We start from the raw sequence: 19,656 nt of genomic DNA, 5'->3' as shown, positions 1-19,656 counted from the left end.
CAGCACTCACCTGACAGTTTGGAATGAGAGCCAGATGAGAAAGGTAGTACAAGGCACTTTTACCAGTGCACTTTTGTTATCAGCAGCAGTATTAGTTGCAACAATTGTAAGGCTGGTTTTGCTGTCATTATAATGGTGCTTGGGTAAAGCTAAAACAATTCATTTCAAACTCTTAGTGGTTTGGTATACTGCAGGTTGAATTTGTAAATGGATCAAGAAATTCTTTTAACATACAAATTGCACTTGAATCTAACTTGGTAATATGGTAATTATTTGCATATGAACATGGGGAGTCATTAAAAATTAAGGTGACATATTCTTGGAATATTTATCAAATTTATCAAGCACATCTAAAAACTAGACAACGCACTGGAATACACTAATCAAATGTAAACACAATTAGCCAAGAGATTATGATTGTGCCACATATTTTACCTACAATACAGAAGCTATTTTGTTTTCTATAATAACGAGTATATAAGAGGCATATTATGGTATTCTATTTTTCTGAAAAGCAGATTATTTGAAAGTCATATATTGCACATACCATGGATGGCATATAAATAGAGAAAATATAGATATAATTTATTTATTTTTTGCCGACACAATTCTTCTCTCTCTATATATACTGGTCATCACTGCTATATCATTATCTGTGGCTTCTATTCCTTGACAGCAGGCTATCTGTCAAGTGCACAGAGAGTAATAAAGACAATGTGACATATTTAACTATAATGATCGTTGTCACCTGAGGCATATAGTTTAAGTACCTAATGGATCTGAAATCTGCCAACTGGATCCTTCTATTTAATTTGAGAAGAAAAGCAATAATAATACAGCCTTCTCCAAGGATATATGCAGAGAAACCTATTCAACCTTTATCATTATTTTGCTTTTGAAAAAACAGGTTTTAACAACAGTTGCTTGTGGTACAGAAAGAAAGTCGAGATAAACTCTAATTCTGTCGAGGTACACCCTGTTCACCGCCCTGAGTCCTTCGGGAGAAGGGCGGTATACAAATAAAATTATTATTATTATTATTATTATTATTATTATTATTATTATTATTATTATTATTATTATTATTATTATTATTATTAATATATGGATTTATTTTGTCTTAAATATTAATGCAAATTAGACATAAGAGTTTTTCATCACTGTAACTCCCAGTATCACTTACTTCTCTTTCTCTCTTTCAAAAAAAAAAGTAGTTCAGATAATCTTTCTGCCCTACTTTATGGTTGTGTATAAACCATTTCTTATTAATTCTCTTTCTCAAATATTGCCATTTGTTTTTGTGAGTCCTCAACTTATGACTACAATTGGGATGACAGGTTCCATTGCTAAGTGATGCAGTAGATAATGAGCCATCAATTGACTGCATCTAATTTTAGAAAACTTTTTGCCATGGACATTACGTGAATCCAGCTTCCTGCATTGACTTTGCTTGTTGGAAGCCAGCTGAGAAGGTCACAAATTGCAATTACACGACCCCAGGGCATGGCAGCCATCATAAATACACACTAGTTTGTAAGCAACCAAATTGCAGTAGATGTTCCAGCAGTTGTATGTGCAAAGACCAGTTGTAAGTCACTTTTTATAGGTCTGTTGCAACTCTGAATTGTCACTAAATGAATGGTTGTAAGTCAAGGACTATGGGTAATTCTCTACTTACAACCATTCATTTAATGGAACTGAAAAAAGTGACCTATATTTTTCACACTTATAACTGTAGCAGCATCCCCATGGTCATGTGATCAAAATTTGGATGCTTGGCAGCCAGTTCATATTTATGACGGTTGTAGTGTCCTGGAGTCATGTGATCACCTTTTGCAACCTTCTGACAAGCAAAGGCAATAGGGAAGCCAGATTCACTTAACAACCATGTTACTAACTGCAGTGATTCACTTAACAACTGTAGCAAGGAAAGTCCTAAAATGGAGCAAAACTCACTTAACAACTGTTTTGCTTAACAGCAGAAATTTTGGGCTCAATTGTGGTCATAGGTACTGTGTGCTGTTCTATTCCCAGTGGTTCTATTTTACAAATTAGACAAAAAAGCCTCTCTTTTTTGAAAGATATAGTAAATGCTTAACTCTTGTTCTCTGCCCTCATCTCATCTGGGGACACTCACACAAAGACAGGCAGGTGTTTTTTTTTATAATATTCCCAATAGACCTCAACACAGCTCTCCAATAACTCTCTATAAAAGTGTTACGTGAAATAAATTGTTTTGATGCACATTCTATTATTCTCTACCTCATACGGCAAAGCATCTCAGACTACTTTACAATAAAAACAGCTAAAAATATAACACCATAGTAAATAAGAGTCAACAAAAATAAACCATATTCATTAAAAAAGTAATGGTTGAAAAAATATTTAACATTCATTCTAGGGATGACTGGATAAAAAAGTATATTTTCAGTGAGCTTCTTAAAGCTATTGTAGCAGGCCCTCCTCTTTTATGAGCACAAGCACCACCTTGCCACAAGCATCTGCCAGATGGAAGAAGGCAATTCTTGCCACATGTGGTAGTATCTCTCCTCATTCCCTTTCCCCTTTCACCACCGATTTATCTCTGTCACTGACCACATTTATAACAGTGAAGGTCTAACAGTTCTTCTGATTCCCCATCTTGTACGTCATAACCAAAAACCAGGACCTTGCTTGGTAACTAAATGGAAGCCAGAATAGTTCAGCAATTCAGCTGCTGCATTCTGCACCAGGTGAACTTGAGACTAAGTGCTAATGTGGTCCCACACAGAATGTATTAGTAGCTAGGTTGTCCTTTTATTCCAAGGATATAACTGGAATACAAAGTGAAGGTTGATGCTCCTAGGTATGAAACTCATAGTGCAGTGACAGTGATGACATTATTCCCCCTCCCCCAAATTAGGTACCTGTTATTTCTTAGACCAACATCATGTACAAATCTCAATGACTGAATCTCAAAATCTCAATGACTGAATGCATGAGCTCTCACCCCTACTACTCCAGTTTACCCTATCAGGATTCAGTATCACTTTATTAATTCTCAAAACCCCATCGTTGCTTCCAGATACTGGTTCAGCATATTCACACACTAGTGACACCAATTTTTAAACTGTAACACTGGGTACAAGAGTACTGTATGGCAGGCATAGGTTTATACCATAAAAATGTGAACTGCTATACAGACATGTGTACACTAAATTACTAATATATTTGAAAACATTCCTAAAGAACTGTGCAAGTAAATTAAAAACAAAACAATCTGCATTACCTCTTCCAAACTAGTATGTATGCAAAATCAGTATTGTGTGCCTTTTTTCATAACTGTATAGTACTTCTGATGTAAAGGCAAATCAGGACTTTAATTATATTGGCTGAATATTCAAGAGGGGATTTCTTTAACTATTCAGAATGTTGCAACATTTTGTGTCTATTAATCCCTTTCATATTATTCTCTTTAAAAAAAGAAATGCCATAAAATTGTGGCATTCAAAGAAGTGTAACAAGACAAGTAAGTGTTCATTATCACATAGCTGGGGGAAAAATACTATAGCTCCTGCTTGCATCTTTTCCATACAAATCAAATATATCTGAATCACCTTTGCATTTTAAAATTCAACGCTTAGAATTTCTAATTGAAAGGAGCATCCCCTATTTTCCACTTTTGTAGCAGATTTTCTCCTTCTGCAGATAATCTGCATTATAGACAAGAACCTAATTTAACTCATTGGCACATATTCAAACCACCACAATGAGCTGATGTTCACTATCTGTGAGAATAAAATAGGGGGAAAATAACAGTCAAAGATAGATTTGAAAGTTCCATAGATAGATAACAGTGTTTTAAACCCACATAGATCAACTTATTTAGGATGACAGAAGATTTAATAACTAAAATGCTACACTGCAGATGCAAAACAACTATATTTTTATTTATTAGACATATACACACAGGTCTGTGCATTGGATAAAATTGTAAAATTACAAGATGATGAAAAACAGTGGTGTCCAGAGTACGGAAGAAGTTAACTGCAATAGCAGCTTTGCATGATATCCTGGTATCATTTCTAATGTGACCAAATTATTAATTAAGTGAAATATTATTATTCCTAAATTATAATTTTCTTAGAGCCACTAGTACTGTGATGCAAAAATATGTATGATCACTAGAGAGCAGAAAAGATTCATTACTATATATTTTGTTGCCCTCTAGTGGCTGGCTGTACTTTTTCCAGCCTACAACTAAATAGGCCTTACTTTAATGTATAAATCAACATTTAACCACTCATAAATAATTCCTAGTGATACAGTATAGTACTTGCAGAGTTCATGAATTCAAAGTCACCAACCAACCAATATGCACAGTAAAATATTATCCAAACTGAATTCTGGACTTAAATTCATCCTTATTCTGAATCATTAATTAATTTGCATTAATTAGATTTCCCGCCTCACTATTCTTTCTTACGTAATTACTCACCAGATACTATTGAAATATAAAATTATTTACAGTCATTGCAAAAATAGTGCTTGGTTCCATCTTTGAAAGTTACATTATGCTAAATCATTATTCAGAAATAGCTATTAATTGTTTTATGCTTTTTTTCAAATTTGTACACTCTTTTCCTCAAATTTATGTTTGAAGCCATGCCCACCCCATTGCTGGCAATGCAAAAAGAATCACGATATGTCATGACACGTCACGTGACATGGCAAGTTTGACACCCATGATATAGAAGAAGAAAAATGTATTGTATAAGAGCTTAACTTTACTTGGAAATCAAGCAGACTAAAGCAATTAATTTAAGATAGGAAGAGCCTGGATCTTTAGGTTTTCTTGTTTAAGTTTAACAATATTCAGAAAAGTACTTCTGCAAGTAAAATAATATGGCACATTGTGAAAATAATAATGATATAACAATCATATTCAAACCTGGAAAGCAATGTCTAAGACAGGGGAAAATGTCTTCCTTTTGTCGTTAAACCCTCGGTATTCAATTACTATTTATCTGGATAATTAAACTTAGGGAAAGAATGTCAGGCTAATTGCCAGATTATGATAATTACCTGTCTCTGTTATGCTGCAGCTGATCAAAATAAAATACAGTCCAGACATAGAGATGTACCTGCTCTGTAATCGTTAGGCTTCTATAAGAAGCCAAGATATATTTTTGTTGATCATTACAAATCAGGCAACGAAGCTTATTACTGTAACTTCTCTGACTTTTTTCTGTCACTCACTCTGTTGGAACAAAACTCCCAAAGGTCACTCCTAATCTGTTGCTCTGATTGGCCAACTGCCATCACTATTATACAGCTGAGTAGAATCAGGTCCCTGCAAGAGTTGATAGAACTTGGCATTGCTGTCTCTTAATAGACTAAAATAAGTGGATTACGCTTGCATAGAATCTTCCTTCTTATTTTAAATTTATACCAAAAAGCCATGGCTTTAACATCAAGCTCTTCTACAGAATGCTTCATAGATCTGAATGGACAAGCCACAGCTATGGAAGAAAAATGTAGCAATAACTTATTTCACAAATCTTCATCTTTAGATATACTTGAAACAAAGATATATTTTCATATTACTAAAACTTTAAAATAAAGCAAAAAATCAAGAACACAAAACAAGCACACACATTAAAACATATGGCACAGTTTAGCTTAATTTTCCCCAAATTTGACATCCTATAGATAGATTAGCAGTATGATTAGATATTGTAGTGTTTTAAGAGAACTACTAACAGGCTGATATGAGAACATGTTGCCTAAGCAATGGCTCCGTCCTTTTGAGACCAGTGAGATAATGAAAGCATTTTGGAGCTTTTGGTGGTCTCTGAGCTTGGTTGTTTGGTTTCATTACATGACTAGGTAGCATAACCAGTGCTAGAGAATATGGGATTTGTTCCCTCTTTATACGCAGTAGCCACACTACCAATGTTGGTGGACTCTGGTGATTCTCGTTGGTAGTTCCTTGATTAGGGTATTGTTTTATGCCTTATTGTATTAGTTAAGATAACTGCTAACAGGCTGATATGAGAATATGCTGCCTGAGCAATGGCTCCGTCCTTTTGAGACCAGCGAGATAATGAAAGCATTTTGGAGTTCTTGGTGGTCTCTGAGCTTGGTTTTGTTTGGTTTCATTACTTTAATAAAAATTTGTTTCATAAAGGTTATTTGTGGAACATCTAGTATACAGTTTTTAAAAAGTTCACCAAGCAGGTAGTATGAATTCGACCTCCGATTAAACCACGTGTTAACAAAATGCGCCACTTCCTGCCTCACATATGGTCCTGCTGGTTGACACCATTTATCACACCCTACTTTGACAAAACCTTTCAGCTATTTAAGGAATTGGTTGGAAGAAAAAAGCCCTAAGAAATAGGAACAATTTATACATCTCAACCCAAAAAGCAGCTTAGTTTGAACAGAAAAACAAATCAGTACTCAACTGCCTAATTCTAAATATATCTCCATCAGAATCTTGTAACTTAATGGACAATTTGCAGTCTGAGATGGCATGCAAAATGTAAACCAGAGCATAAAGCTCAATATAATGGTTTTAAGACCATATCTGCACGCTGTCACCTTTCAAAAATGTAGATCTATTTCTTAAATTATAAAGGCTGTGATTTTTATACAGTGGTCTCTTGCATTATAGCTTACGCTAAGAAAAAGAAGGAAACGTACAAAAATAGAACAGTCATAAAACTACTTAGCATTTTCATAAAATACACAAACATCAACATCATTTGCCATTTATAAATCCAGCCTTTTTAGTGCCACTTAATTTAATATTGCAACTTCTTTATTCTTTTAATGTTTCCTCTTATTACTTTCTTTTCATTTTGATAAAACTGAACTTTGGAATAGAATGCATACGCTGGACAGCCATCCTTTAGAGGAAGTATACATAAATTTATTCCTGTGGAAATTCTTGCTCCAATGTTAAGAATAGCATGCTTGTCTAGGATGTGGAATTTCAAGAGTCTTCAAGATAATATAGAAAGAGGGCAATATTCATGCTGTGCAACATGTCACAGCACCAAGTCCAGAGATGAGACTCTTATCCTTAAATTCTCAAAATGACTCCACAGTTTTAATCCCTGAAGTAGGATCTTCCATCTAGCAGTATTGATTTTCCATTGCTGTAGGCATTTAACTTTGCAAGTAGTAAGGAAAGAAAAGGTGTGGGCAATTGTACAAGAAAAGTTCTTACTCTGTCAAAGGCATCAATTAAACTTATCAACTGAACTTTATACTGAGTCTCATAAACTGCAGGTATCTCTTCCCAGCAGCTATTAAAGTCAGCCAGGGATCTTTAGTCTGTCACCAGTTGATATAAGGGTAACAGTCCAAATTGTATCAGCTTCTTTGACCACATAATTTACAGATATTGAAATACTTCCTTAATCATTAGCCCTAATTGTTACATTTGGTGTCCAATTCACAAAATTGACTCAATATAATAATAATAATAATAATAATAATAATAATAATAATAATAATAATAATAATAATAAAGTTGGAAGGGACCTTGGAGGTCATCTAGTCCAACCCCCTGCTCAGGGAGGAAACCTTATACCATTTCAGGCAAATGGCTGTCCAGTCTCTTCTTAAAAACCTCCAGTGTTGGAGCATTCACCACCTCTGGAGGCAGGTTGTTCCACTGGTTAATTGTTCTAACTGTCAGGAAGTTTCTCCTTAGTTCTAGGTTGCTTCTCTCCTTGACTAGTTTCCATCCGTTGCTTCTTGTCCTGCTTTCAGGTGCTTTGGAGAATAGCTTGACTCCCTCTTCTTTGTGGTAGCCCCTGAGATATTGGAATACTGCTATCATGTCACCCCTCACCCTTCTCTTCATTAAACTACACATACCCAATTCCAGCAACCGTTCCCTATATGTTTTAGCTTCCAGCCCCCTAATCATCTTTGTTGCTCTTCTCTGTACCCTTTCCAGAGTCTCGACATCTTTTTTACATCGTGGTGACCAAAACTGGATGCAGTATTCCAGGTGTGGCCTCACCAAAGCATGGTAAAGTGGTATTAGTACTTCACTTGATCTTGATTCTATCCCTCTGTTAATGCAGCCTAGCACTGTGTTGGCTTTTTTGGCAGCTGCAGCACACTGCTGGCTCATATTGAAGTGACTGTCTACTAAGACTCCGAGATCCCTCTCACAGTTACTACTATTGAGCAAGGTACCACCTATACTATACCTATGCATTTGATTTTTCCTGCCTAAATGTAGAACCTTACTTTTTTCACCATTGAATTTCATTTTGTTAGATAGTGCCCAGTGTTCGAGTCTGTCCAGATCCTTCTGTATTTTAAGCCTATCTTCTGGAGTATTGGCTATTCCTGCCAGCTTGGTGTCGTCTGCAAATTTGATGAGTTCCCCATATAAAGGACAATGGCAAAACTCTGGATAATATTAATCTGTTTCATGGTGATGTCACTGTTTCATGTTCTTTTTTCTTCCAGTTTAGGCCATATAGAAAATATTACACAGATTTAATCTGTCTCTTCTCTAATTTACTGTAAATTTTTGTAAATTTTTAAAGCCAGAGACTCCCAAATTAATGTCTAACACATTCTAGAACAGACATGTCAAACACAAGGCCTGGGGGCCGGATCCGGCCCGCAAAGTGGTTTCATGTGGCCTGCGAAGCCATCCTGGAAACAGTGAGGGAACGGCCCCCACTGCCTTGGCCCTGGCCCAGAGACCCTCCTCCTGCCAGAGACCCTCAGATCTGTCCCACTCCTGCTCATGCCCCCATAGGCACTCTTGATGCAAACAATGTAGAGCTGGCCACGCCCACCCAGCAGGCCATATGCACTCTAGCCATGCCCACCCAGTAGGCCACACCCACCCTGGCCATACCCACCCGGCCCCCTGAGGGCAACCTCAATGCTGATGCGGCCCTCAGTGAAGTTGAGTTTGACACCCCTGTTCTAGAACATGCAGTTTTAAGGTACAATAATGTATAAATAAGGGATGCGGTGGCTCAGTGGGTTAGGATGCTGAGCTTGTCGATCAGAAGGTCAGCAGTTTGGCGGGTCGAATCCCAAGTGCCGCATAGCAGAGTGAGCGCCTGTTACTCGTCCCAGCTTTTGCCAACCTAGCAGTTCGAAAGCACGTAAAAATGCAAGTAGAAAAATAGGGAACACTACGGTGGGAAGGTAACAGCGTTCCGTGCGCCTTTGGCGTCTAGTCATGCCGGCCACATGACCACGGAGACGTCCTTGGACAAATGCACTGAGCACTGGCCCCTAGAGTCGGAAACAACTAGCATGCATGTGCGGGGGAACCTTTACCTTTACCTAATGTATAAATTAATGCATCAGCTTTGAAAAGATTTGATTTTCAGATTTGCAAAGCTGATATTCTAGCAAGGAATTAAAGGCAGCAGAGGCTATTTGATTTGGTAATGTTCTGGGAAATAGTATTTAAAGCATTATACTAAAGTATTATATCTTTTAAGTACATGGAACTTCTATACATGACCAACATTTCCAAAAGTTAATAAAATATATTTACTGTAATTTTAAAAAAACAATGCTTATGCCATTTTTTTAGGTTTGCTATTTAGAGCCTAGACTAGAAAACTTAACTTGTCATTAATTATTTCTAACAGACTTAAAATGTATTTGTTACATATTTTAGTAAAAGAAAAAAATGATTTTTAAAGGCATTTATGTATATTCTGTTAAATAAAGCAGATCTGAATCATGTAAGATGTGTTAACCATGTTTTATCTGACTCAAAAATTACAGATCAGCAGGTTTGATGGAATGCAGCTAGGACCATGACCTGAGGCATTCACTGACATCCATTTGCTAACCATGACCTGAGGCATTCACTGACATCCATTAATAGATATGGTGAACAAGGGCACATCTGAAGAAAGGTCTTACTTTTCATTCTCAGAAAACTGATATTCACAGTGATTGATAGAGACAGACTGAAAATCACTTTGTTTTTCTGAAAGTAGCTTCTCTCAATACAAATGCTATCACCCTTTTGTAATTTTACTTTCATTTTCTTTTAAACATTATCGATGAATGACAATCAGTTGAATTTAATGGGAAATGTTTTATGAACATTTCTATGAGCTTACATTTAGTTTTTCACTGCCTTATTCTTGCCATATAATGCAACAATAGCAAGTGTGCTGCTGCAACCTGCTCAACCTATTTGCCTGTAGAAAACTAAAGAGAACATTATTTGTTAGTTGTATGTGGTAACCAGCAATTCTGGTTTCTTCCTTGCTCAGACCAGAACTATGTTCTATTCTTTATTTATATGTTTTTTCAAACAATCAAGCTCATAATTTTGCCTGACTGCACATGCTAAATATTGCACATAATCGCACATGCTAAACACAAATCAACTATAGGGAATGAGAAGACAATCCTGTTGTATGTGTACTTCTCACCAATAAAAGGAGATTAGGCAAAATCCCAATACAGTAGTTCTCAAATGCAATCATTTTAAGAACGCCAAAGGAAAATAAAGCTTTGAAAGACAGAATAAAAGGTTTACCTACATGGGTCAGCAAACGATGGGGGCAAAGCATTAGGGTTATGATGAAATTTGCATTGGAGACATGGTGATGAAAGCTCCACCCCTTTTGTATTTTGGATTCCACAGATGTTTCTTATTGCCAATAAACCCTTCTGAAAGTCTTTTCTTTAAAGCATTATACTGAAGTATTATATCTTTTAATTACATAGAACTTCTTTATATGACTAACATTTCCAAAAGTTAATAAAATATATCTACTGTAATAAAAAACCCAATTTAATTAGATCGTATACTGCTTATGTAATTTTTTAGGTTTGCTACTTAGAGACTAGACTAGAAAATTTAGCTTGCCATCAATTATTTTTAACAGACTTAAAATACAACGAAAGCAATTTTAGTATTAAAACTACATATTCTAATAATAGTCTCAAATTGTCAGCCTTTTTATGTGATGAATAAATCCAGCTTGAATAGTTTTTTGGAAGAAGGAGGGGAGTTCAATGTTTACAACAAAAGTCTCCCCCCCAATTATTTCCAAAGTACATACAATACAATAGCCATTATATTTCTTTTTTAAAGTTATGGCAACAACCATATAACATGAAGATGACAGGATGCTTTAAGAGCTACTTCTACATATATTAGACATACAGTAGATTCACCTTGGAAATATTGCTGTCTTCTAATTTCTAAGTAGTTCACAATAAAAGGTAAATATATACTTCAATCTGTTGATTAAGAACCATTGAGCAGTGTAACATGATTTAAGGTTTAGAAGGTTGCTATATAAAAGAAATATGTAGCGTATTTCTGAAGAGAAAATGGAGTGGACTTTCATCCACCTAATCTTTTTTAAACCTAGTTTAAAAAAGAAACACAACGGAACATCTCCCGAACTAAAAATTGCTCTTAAGAATGATTCTAATGCTTAATTTTGCAAAATGCCAAGATCCTGAGAAGTTGGGTTTTTGTTGCCTAACATAAGCTGGGAGAATTATTCTGCATGAAAAGAAAATCTGTTTATACTTCTTTAATTCAGCTAGAACTAACCAACTAAAGAAAAAAAAAAGCAAAGTGTTATTTGAAAGTTAAATCTCCTTTAATTTGAAATTCATATGGAAATAGTGTTTTTCCTCAAAAAAAAAGTGTTTTCTTCTTAAACAATCTTGGAGGTTGGAAGTTTTTGTTTTTGTTATTTTTGTATGTAGAAAAGTAAAAGCCAGATTTACTTTCCTTGTTCAGCTACGCTGACTTATCCAGTACAACCACAGATGTTAGTCCAATCGAAATATGAAGGAGTACAGATCTTTGCTCAAACATTTGTATACACAATTTTACTGTTAGATGGATAAGAAGGTATTAGTAATCTGATTATCAAGTTCTGCCAACATGTATGGGAGCCCATATTTTAACAAATAGGAGGCACAAACTGGAGAAGAACAGATACAAAAGACCCTGATATGTACATGAATATGCATGCAATTTATCCACTACCTCAGGACCAATTAACTTCACATGTTGAACCTATCATTTGGTCTCACCCAGAGTCAGGATCCCTATGTACCATGTACCCTCACAAATGAAACCTGTTGAAATAGTCATGCATCCAAAAACATGTTCATTCTTGACATCAACTAAACAGCACAACAATGTGCAAAGTGACACTATTACATAACAGAATGTGAAATTGACTGTTGGATATCCAGCCACATATTCAATTTCAAGGCATTACAAGAAGGATTACTTTGGAACAATGAAAGTAAAATAATAATAATTGGAAGTCACAATATTTTCAGACTAAACTGCCAAAATATGGTATTATCTGTACATATTCCTTCTATCTGGCATCAAGGGGAAAAAGGCAACATCATAAACAGCCTGTGAGAAGATGCTAGTGCTGAAGAGCTTGACTAGAAGCTAGTGCTGAATAGTAGGAGTGAAATGTAGATATTCTTATTTGTGGGTTTTGGCAATATTCTGAAGAGGACCCAATGTGAGGGACAACCGGATAAAATAATGTAGCACTACAGCTTGATTTATCATTGCTATGTGGCTATTTGATAAAAGATAATGAAAAAAGAAATGTTTCAGTAAATAGGAAGGAGGAAAAATGCTTTATCTCTCAGACATATCTATGCATTTCCTTTGGTTTCAATAAGCTCAGATGATCCCATGCACCCACCTCTATAACTCCATGGTTGCAACTACTATGTAGAATAATATCTCTCTTGTCTCAAAGTGGTAGTATGTGTAGGACCTCACAGGAGTACATATTTTATCTCTGCAAATCTCTTAGGCTGCAACTGTTAATCCCTGTTTTCTACAGTATATTTTAAACTAAGTACATGCTATTTAAATCATTAAAAAAGAAAAAAGAAAAAAAGACAGCTCAGATATATATATATATCACACATTTCAGATTATGAAATGTATAGCACAAGTCAGATGCTTAAACTAATCTGTTACTGTCAATTCTAGAATACTGTATCTACTGAAGGTGGCAAATTCTTGTAAGCTGAATTTTATATAAATAAATAAGAATACGCAAAATCAACCCCCTTACGGATAAAAAGAATATTAATGACAGCAGGTGGAGCTGAATACAGACTACAGGGACACTTGTTGGGCATGATTCAAGAGTGCTCAAGGCCATCTGATGCTAAGGGCCATATGAGAAATCAGCAGAGACCTAACCTAGCTAATTGTCTCCCCTGATTGTAGCGGCTCTGATTAGAAGAATAATCAGTTCTCAGCAGCCTGTAGGCAAAAATAGCATCCAAGGGTTTTCCCTCCCTTTATGAGGATACAGAACAGAATGAATTCCAGATCTCATTATAGTTCTTCTTTCAAATGTTAAAGGGATTTCTATATGAACAAAGCCTGTAACTATTTTGTAATTAACCAAAGCATTTCTTCTTTTTTCTTATTTTTAAAGAAATGGTGAGGGGATACTGTCACAATTACTGTTCATAAAATGTGTTTACAGGAGCAGATAGTTTATTTGGAAATCTTAACCACAAGAGGTACAATAGTTTTATATTTGGGATTTTGAGAAAATGTTACAATAGTTGCCACAGAAATAAAAGCAGTTACAAAGCATTTATCAGAATGCCATTTCCCTCTCTTCCCATACGCTCTACCTACCATCCCTGTGTCCTTTTCCTGGCAAATAGACATACTTCCAAACAAAGCACTGGAATGCTGCCATGCAATCATTATTTTTTTTTAAAGAAAGTTTATTGTGCCAGTTTTCAATCTAGATGTTTTTAAGAAATAAAGATGGCAACTCTAGACTATTGCTTGCCCTGGCAATGTATCAGCTTTGTGTGTTTTAAAAATAACACACAAAGGTAGAAGAGGGAATAAGAAGAATATTAATGAATAAATTGTCACTGTTGAACAGTTCGTCTTGCTTTTTAAACAACGACTTAATAAGCTTTTTTAAAATAAAAGTTGCAGATGAGAATTAAATCTTTGCAAAAAAAATAAATACAACTCAAATAAAAGTATTAGTCTAAATAAAATCAACAAACATAAAAGGTAAAGCAAATAGCTCTAGTTTTTTACCATGCAGATATAAAAAATATTGTAGCTCAAGTTTTAAACACAAATTGAGACTTGACTATAAGAAATCATTTTGTTGTGGACACAACATTATAACGACAAAAGTTGATGGGGCGTTGCTTGTTTGTGCAGACTGGTTGTTGACATGCCGCGACCCAGTACCAGTCCACAGACCAGGGATTGGAGACCCCTGAATTACAAAATAACCAAGAATACAAATTCTAAAAATAATTAAAGAAACAGAGGAAATAGCCTTTTATCAAGGTTACATCAATATGGTGTTTTGTATTTTCTGTATTGGCTGTACTAGTGAATATGATGCAATGATATTCCTGTGCTAATATTAACAGTCATTCTCTATATCAAAGCCACGGATAAAACTGATTGAAGTTTGAAAACTCTACTCACACCTAATCAGCTCTGAAAATGAAGGGTAAGAAAATTCACAGGATAAAAGAGACCAAAGCACATGACATCAGTAGAATACTTCTAAACTCCAAAGAATGTATTTACCTTTTGTAATATATCAATTTTTATAATAAACATAACCAAATGGAGTTATAATTCATATAATCAAGCAATCAATAAAATTAATAAAATATTTTAATAAAGATTTCCTATATAGTTGTTATTTAATGCTATTTAACTCATCATAGCTACTGTAATTTCAGCTGCTCCTTGCAAGAAAAACTTCAAACAGAGGAAACCTATTTTGAGTCTTGCCTCGTTATTTTTTTGTTATACTTTACTCTTTCTATTTTCTGGCTATACTGTAATGACTTCATCTTTCTATTAAAGCTTTTTTTCCCTTACAGAAGAAAAGTACATGTATTCTTTTGAATGCAAAATAATATTCAACAAAAATTATGGTGTCAATTTCATAAAAACATATCTTGTTGCTTTATCCTTCAATATGAGAAACATTATCATTTACATATTATTCAACAATATGGATCTCATCAGGCAGCAACATAAATGACATCTTTGTACTGAGAATGCTGTTTACATTACATGTATCTTGGGGTGCTAAATAATCTTGTATACCTTGCAGAGAAACAATGTATACATTCTATTAATAAAAAACAAATAACATTTAACATAACTTAATAGCATGTTGTCTACACAGATGATTATGAATCGGAGGGCTTTAAACCCTGATCTAGCATTACAAGTGATCTTGTATTTAAATAAACACAGCTGACATTTGTTTTGTAACCTATGATAAGGACAGTAGTAGATTACAGAAAGCAGAAATCACTCAAAGACCAATTTTAACTTAAGCAGACTTCTCATGGGACAAGCAAATTTGTATTCTGCATGCTTGTGGTAGAAGCAGTGTATGTATTAAGTGCACCTATATTTATTGGCTTATCCCAGTGGTGGATTCAAATATGTGAACAACCGGTTCTCTGTGTGGATGCCACTTCCAGAAGTCCATTCTGGGCCTGGGCAACAAAAAAATTAGCTACCGGTTCTGCCGAAGTGGTGCAAACTGCCTGATTCCCACCACTGGCTTATCCTATACATTGTATACTATATATCATACATGTCAAACTCGCAATGTCACGTGACATTGCGCAACATATGACAGTTTTGCCATTGCTGGCGATGGGATGGGCGCCACTTCCAGATGATGCGTCCGGCCCACAAGCTGGCAGTTTGACACCCCTGATATATACAGTCATTCCAATTTAATGATGGTTTAAGTTAGACTATCTGTAGACTAAAAAAATTGTAAGTACATCCATGACTGTTAGATGAAGCTTTAATAAAAGTGTTACTTCCGGAGATTTCCCCATGGAAAACATGACATAGTTATATTTGTATATTTGTTAGCATAAGAGTTTAGGTTAGGGGTCTGTCATTCAGCCTGTTTGCTAGAAGGCCCCACATTAGATTAAATGTTTATTGATTTAGAATTGCAAAATAAATATTGGGTATTTTCTTATCACTGTATGGTTAACTAGGATAGTAGCAGGGCATCAAACAATTGGAAATTATTATTTCCATGACATCATGAACATTAAATTCTACATACGTTCATTCCCAACTAGACTTCTGAACTCAAAGGAACTTGCTCCTAAGAAATGAATACAGGACTGCAGCCTTAATAAGACACTTTTTAAAATTATGGGGGGGGGGAAGGCAAAATGGCTTTTTGGCTATTTGGTGGGATACAAGCAAACAGCTTTATCCTGATATGCTCTATGTTAATTTATTGCCAGAAATAAAATTAAATTCAGCATATAAGACAAAATTATCCTGACACTTTTACATAGACTGTTAGAAGCCCTGCTTATTTTAAAGAGAAATCCTTTAGACATTACACTCTCTGCCCTAGCTCATAGATGGCATGCAAGCAACGGCCTCTCTTCCTCCCTCCTTCACCAAATCCTTCACAAAAACAGAGAGATTTAAGAAAATCAGTAGTTTCTCCTTGCTGTTAGAGCTCAGAGCAATTTGGTAATGGAAATTTTCTTCATTTCTTTCAGGGCAAATTGCTTTCTTTCTTTTTTCTTTCCCCCCCCCCACGTGATCCCCAATGAACTCTAAAAGCCATCACTTTGGTCCAGTTAGCATCTGCATCCATTCAGAACCATCATAACAGAGGCCACAGTGATTTATCAAAGCAGGCTATCCAGGCTTGCACATTTTCAAAGTACAAAGTTATTCATTTATTGGAAAATAATGTTTCAGATTCTCCTCATGCATATTCCTTTTGATTACCTTAGCAAAGATAAGTGAAATTCTATGTTCAGTCACACTTCAGATTATTTTTCTAGAATGGAACATACTAAGCGCATAGATTATTTTAATCTAGGCCTAATGTATTTTTCTATTATGTTGGCTCATATTATTGATTATTTTGTTAGTATCCATTTGAATAATTACTCTGTGATGAACACTGGAAGGGATTGATGGAAAATAAGCATATTTTCAAAGCAAAACAAAAATTTGTTTTATTGCTGATGACTCAAATAATAAATATTCAGACACCAGTGATGTTTCAGTTCTAGTTAATTCTATTAATTTTGAAATTATGGTTTTAAATCATTTTAGATAATTAAAATGTGGTTGTTAAACTATTATAAGAAATACAGAAAACAGCTTATCAGAAAGATGGTATTATAGAAACCCTCACAAGCCACACACTTCTTTATGAACTAATTACCAAAGGAAGAAACAGGGTTTTTTTTTCCCCTGAGGAAAGGTGGGAAGTGGGAACTTAACTAGTACTTTCACCAAAACAATATGACAATTCTTAAATACACACCACACCACACCACTATATCTGACTGCTCCTAAGAGCATTTCCAGAACTATTTTATCAGAACTGGCTTACCTATTACTTGGATTAAGTATTACTTACTTAAAACTATAAAAAAAGGCATACTTCAGATCACCACCTGAAGTTGTATATAAACCATTACAATTACCTTGCAAGAGAATTAAACAAATTATCAGGTTCTAATTAACTGCCCATCAATAGTTTTGCCTGTGACTTATTCTGCAGAAGGCCTTTGCTAGAGTGTCAAGTCAGTGTCTTTCAACAGAATTTCCTCCAACAAGCTATTACATTCTTCATCATTCTCTTTTGCCAATCAGATAACATAAAGACCTTTTCAGAACCTCATTTAGCTCAATGCCTGGCACAGAAAGATTGATTTGTAAAGTGATAGTAGATAATTCTAGTACTGATTCTAACTTAGCTACAATTTTATGAGTATTTGTGAGATTATCTATGCCACAAATTAAGCAGAAAAACCTCTGTGCTATAAAATATTGTAAGCTTTTGCTTTTGTTCTCTCACAGTTCCCCTTATATACACTCATAAACAATTGTGAACTATCCTTGAGTGGTTATAACACAAATTGATTCAATAACATCTCACAGACATATACAAATAATGAGATTTCTTAGCAATGGTCAAACAGAAAGCTTACTAGTCTGATTTATTGAAAACTTGACTAAAATCTTACTCATTAAAAAGAAAGTATATAAGTAATTTGTTCTTAATATGTGTCTCTTTTGTAAGCACCTCTCTTCTAGAGAGATGTCATTCCAATTTTTTCCCTGAGTTAAAAGAATCCAGAAAAACTGTACTATATGTTTGTTTACATATACAAAAGCAGATTCTGTTGTAAGCAAGTAATGCGCTAACACAACAGTGCACATTGAAATTCCCTCAAATATGTTCGCATAGCTAATAGAAAACAGCTTGAACTCTGCTCAAGAAGTTTCACATCTTGATATTTCCTTGTTGAAATTCTAACAACATATAATTTAAATATGGCATTCCTAAAACATACGATTTTGGAAATCCTTATTCTAGAATTATGACCTTAGACCTTGAAATCTGTATATTTACTAAACCAAAATGCTAGGAATCCATTTAAAGAGTTGGCAATGTTCATGCAAATAAGTGACTTAATTTTGGTTTGATTCAATTTCCCTACAAGAATGGTTTCATTTCAAATGTAATTTAAGTGATTAAGTATGGGCTTTGATAAGGGATAGAAATCCTTGTTCTTTGTCAAAGAGTAAAACTGAGTAAGATATCTCCAAGGCCGTACGCAGTGGATCTATATTTATTTATTTTTCTGCATTCCAGGTTTTCTTCTTAAAAAGGGACAAATTTAGCATATAAGCATTAAATAAATCACTTACTCCATTAATAATAACTGGTCATTATTTTACAATTGATAGAAAGTTTTGTCTCTAATGAACCATCCACATTGTCATACAAAAAAGGTGTTACGATTGTAAGAAAAATACACCACAATGGCCCAAAAGTCAAGGCCAGAATCTGAAAAGCTGAAACTTTGTTGAGATCATTTTGATGCATTTTCCATAGACTGGATTTTTCCTGTATGTTCAGGTTCATATCATATTTTAGCTATAAATCAGCGAACACCTTGATGCGAACAAAGTTATCACTAAAAGCCAACATGGGTTTGTCAAAAACGGATCATGCCAGACAAACCTTATTACATTCTTTGACCAAGTGACAAAACTAGCAGACCAGAGGAATGCTGTAGATATACTTTACTTGGACTTCAGTAAGGCATTTGATTAAGTAGATTACAACCTACTACTTGATACGATAGAAAAATGTGGGTTAGATAGCATCACCACCAGATGGATTCGTCGCTGGCTGACAGGCCGTACTCAGCATGTGGTCCTCAATGGAACTGCATCTACATGGAAGGAAGTGTGTAGTGGGGTGCCCCAGGGCTCTGTTCTGGGCCCAGTGCTCTTCAACATCTTCATCAACGATTTAGATGAGGGGATAGATGGGAAACTCATCAAATTTGCAGATTACACCAACCTGGCAGGAATAGCCAATACTCCAGAAGATAGGCTTAAGATACAGGAGGATCTGGACAGACTCGAACACTGCGCACTATCTAACAAAATGAAATTCAATTGTGAAAAAAGTAAGGTTCTGCATTTAGGCAGGAAAAATCAAATCCAGAGGTATAGTATAGGTGGTACCTTGGTCGATAGTAGTAACTGTGAGAGGGATCTCGGAGTCCTAGTGGACAATCACTTAAATATGAGCCAGCAGT

At 35.1% G+C, this 19,656-nt stretch overlaps 1 protein-coding gene across 2 annotated transcripts in view; it reads right to left on the bottom strand.

Annotated features, from left to right (window-relative positions):
• Positions 1–19,656, bottom strand: part of EFNA5 (ephrin A5) — a gene marked incomplete at both ends in the record, with an annotated part of 185,184 nt that overhangs the window by 34,039 nt on the left and 131,489 nt on the right. The gene's annotated exons all lie outside the window — the stretch shown is intronic.

Source organism: Vipera ursinii (assembly GCF_947247035.1).
Source record: "Vipera ursinii genome assembly, chromosome: 2".
Taxonomy (NCBI): Eukaryota; Metazoa; Chordata; class Lepidosauria; order Squamata; family Viperidae; genus Vipera; species Vipera ursinii.
The sequence above is the reverse complement of the archived record's forward strand: the minus strand, read 5'-3'. Positions and strand labels throughout refer to the sequence as shown.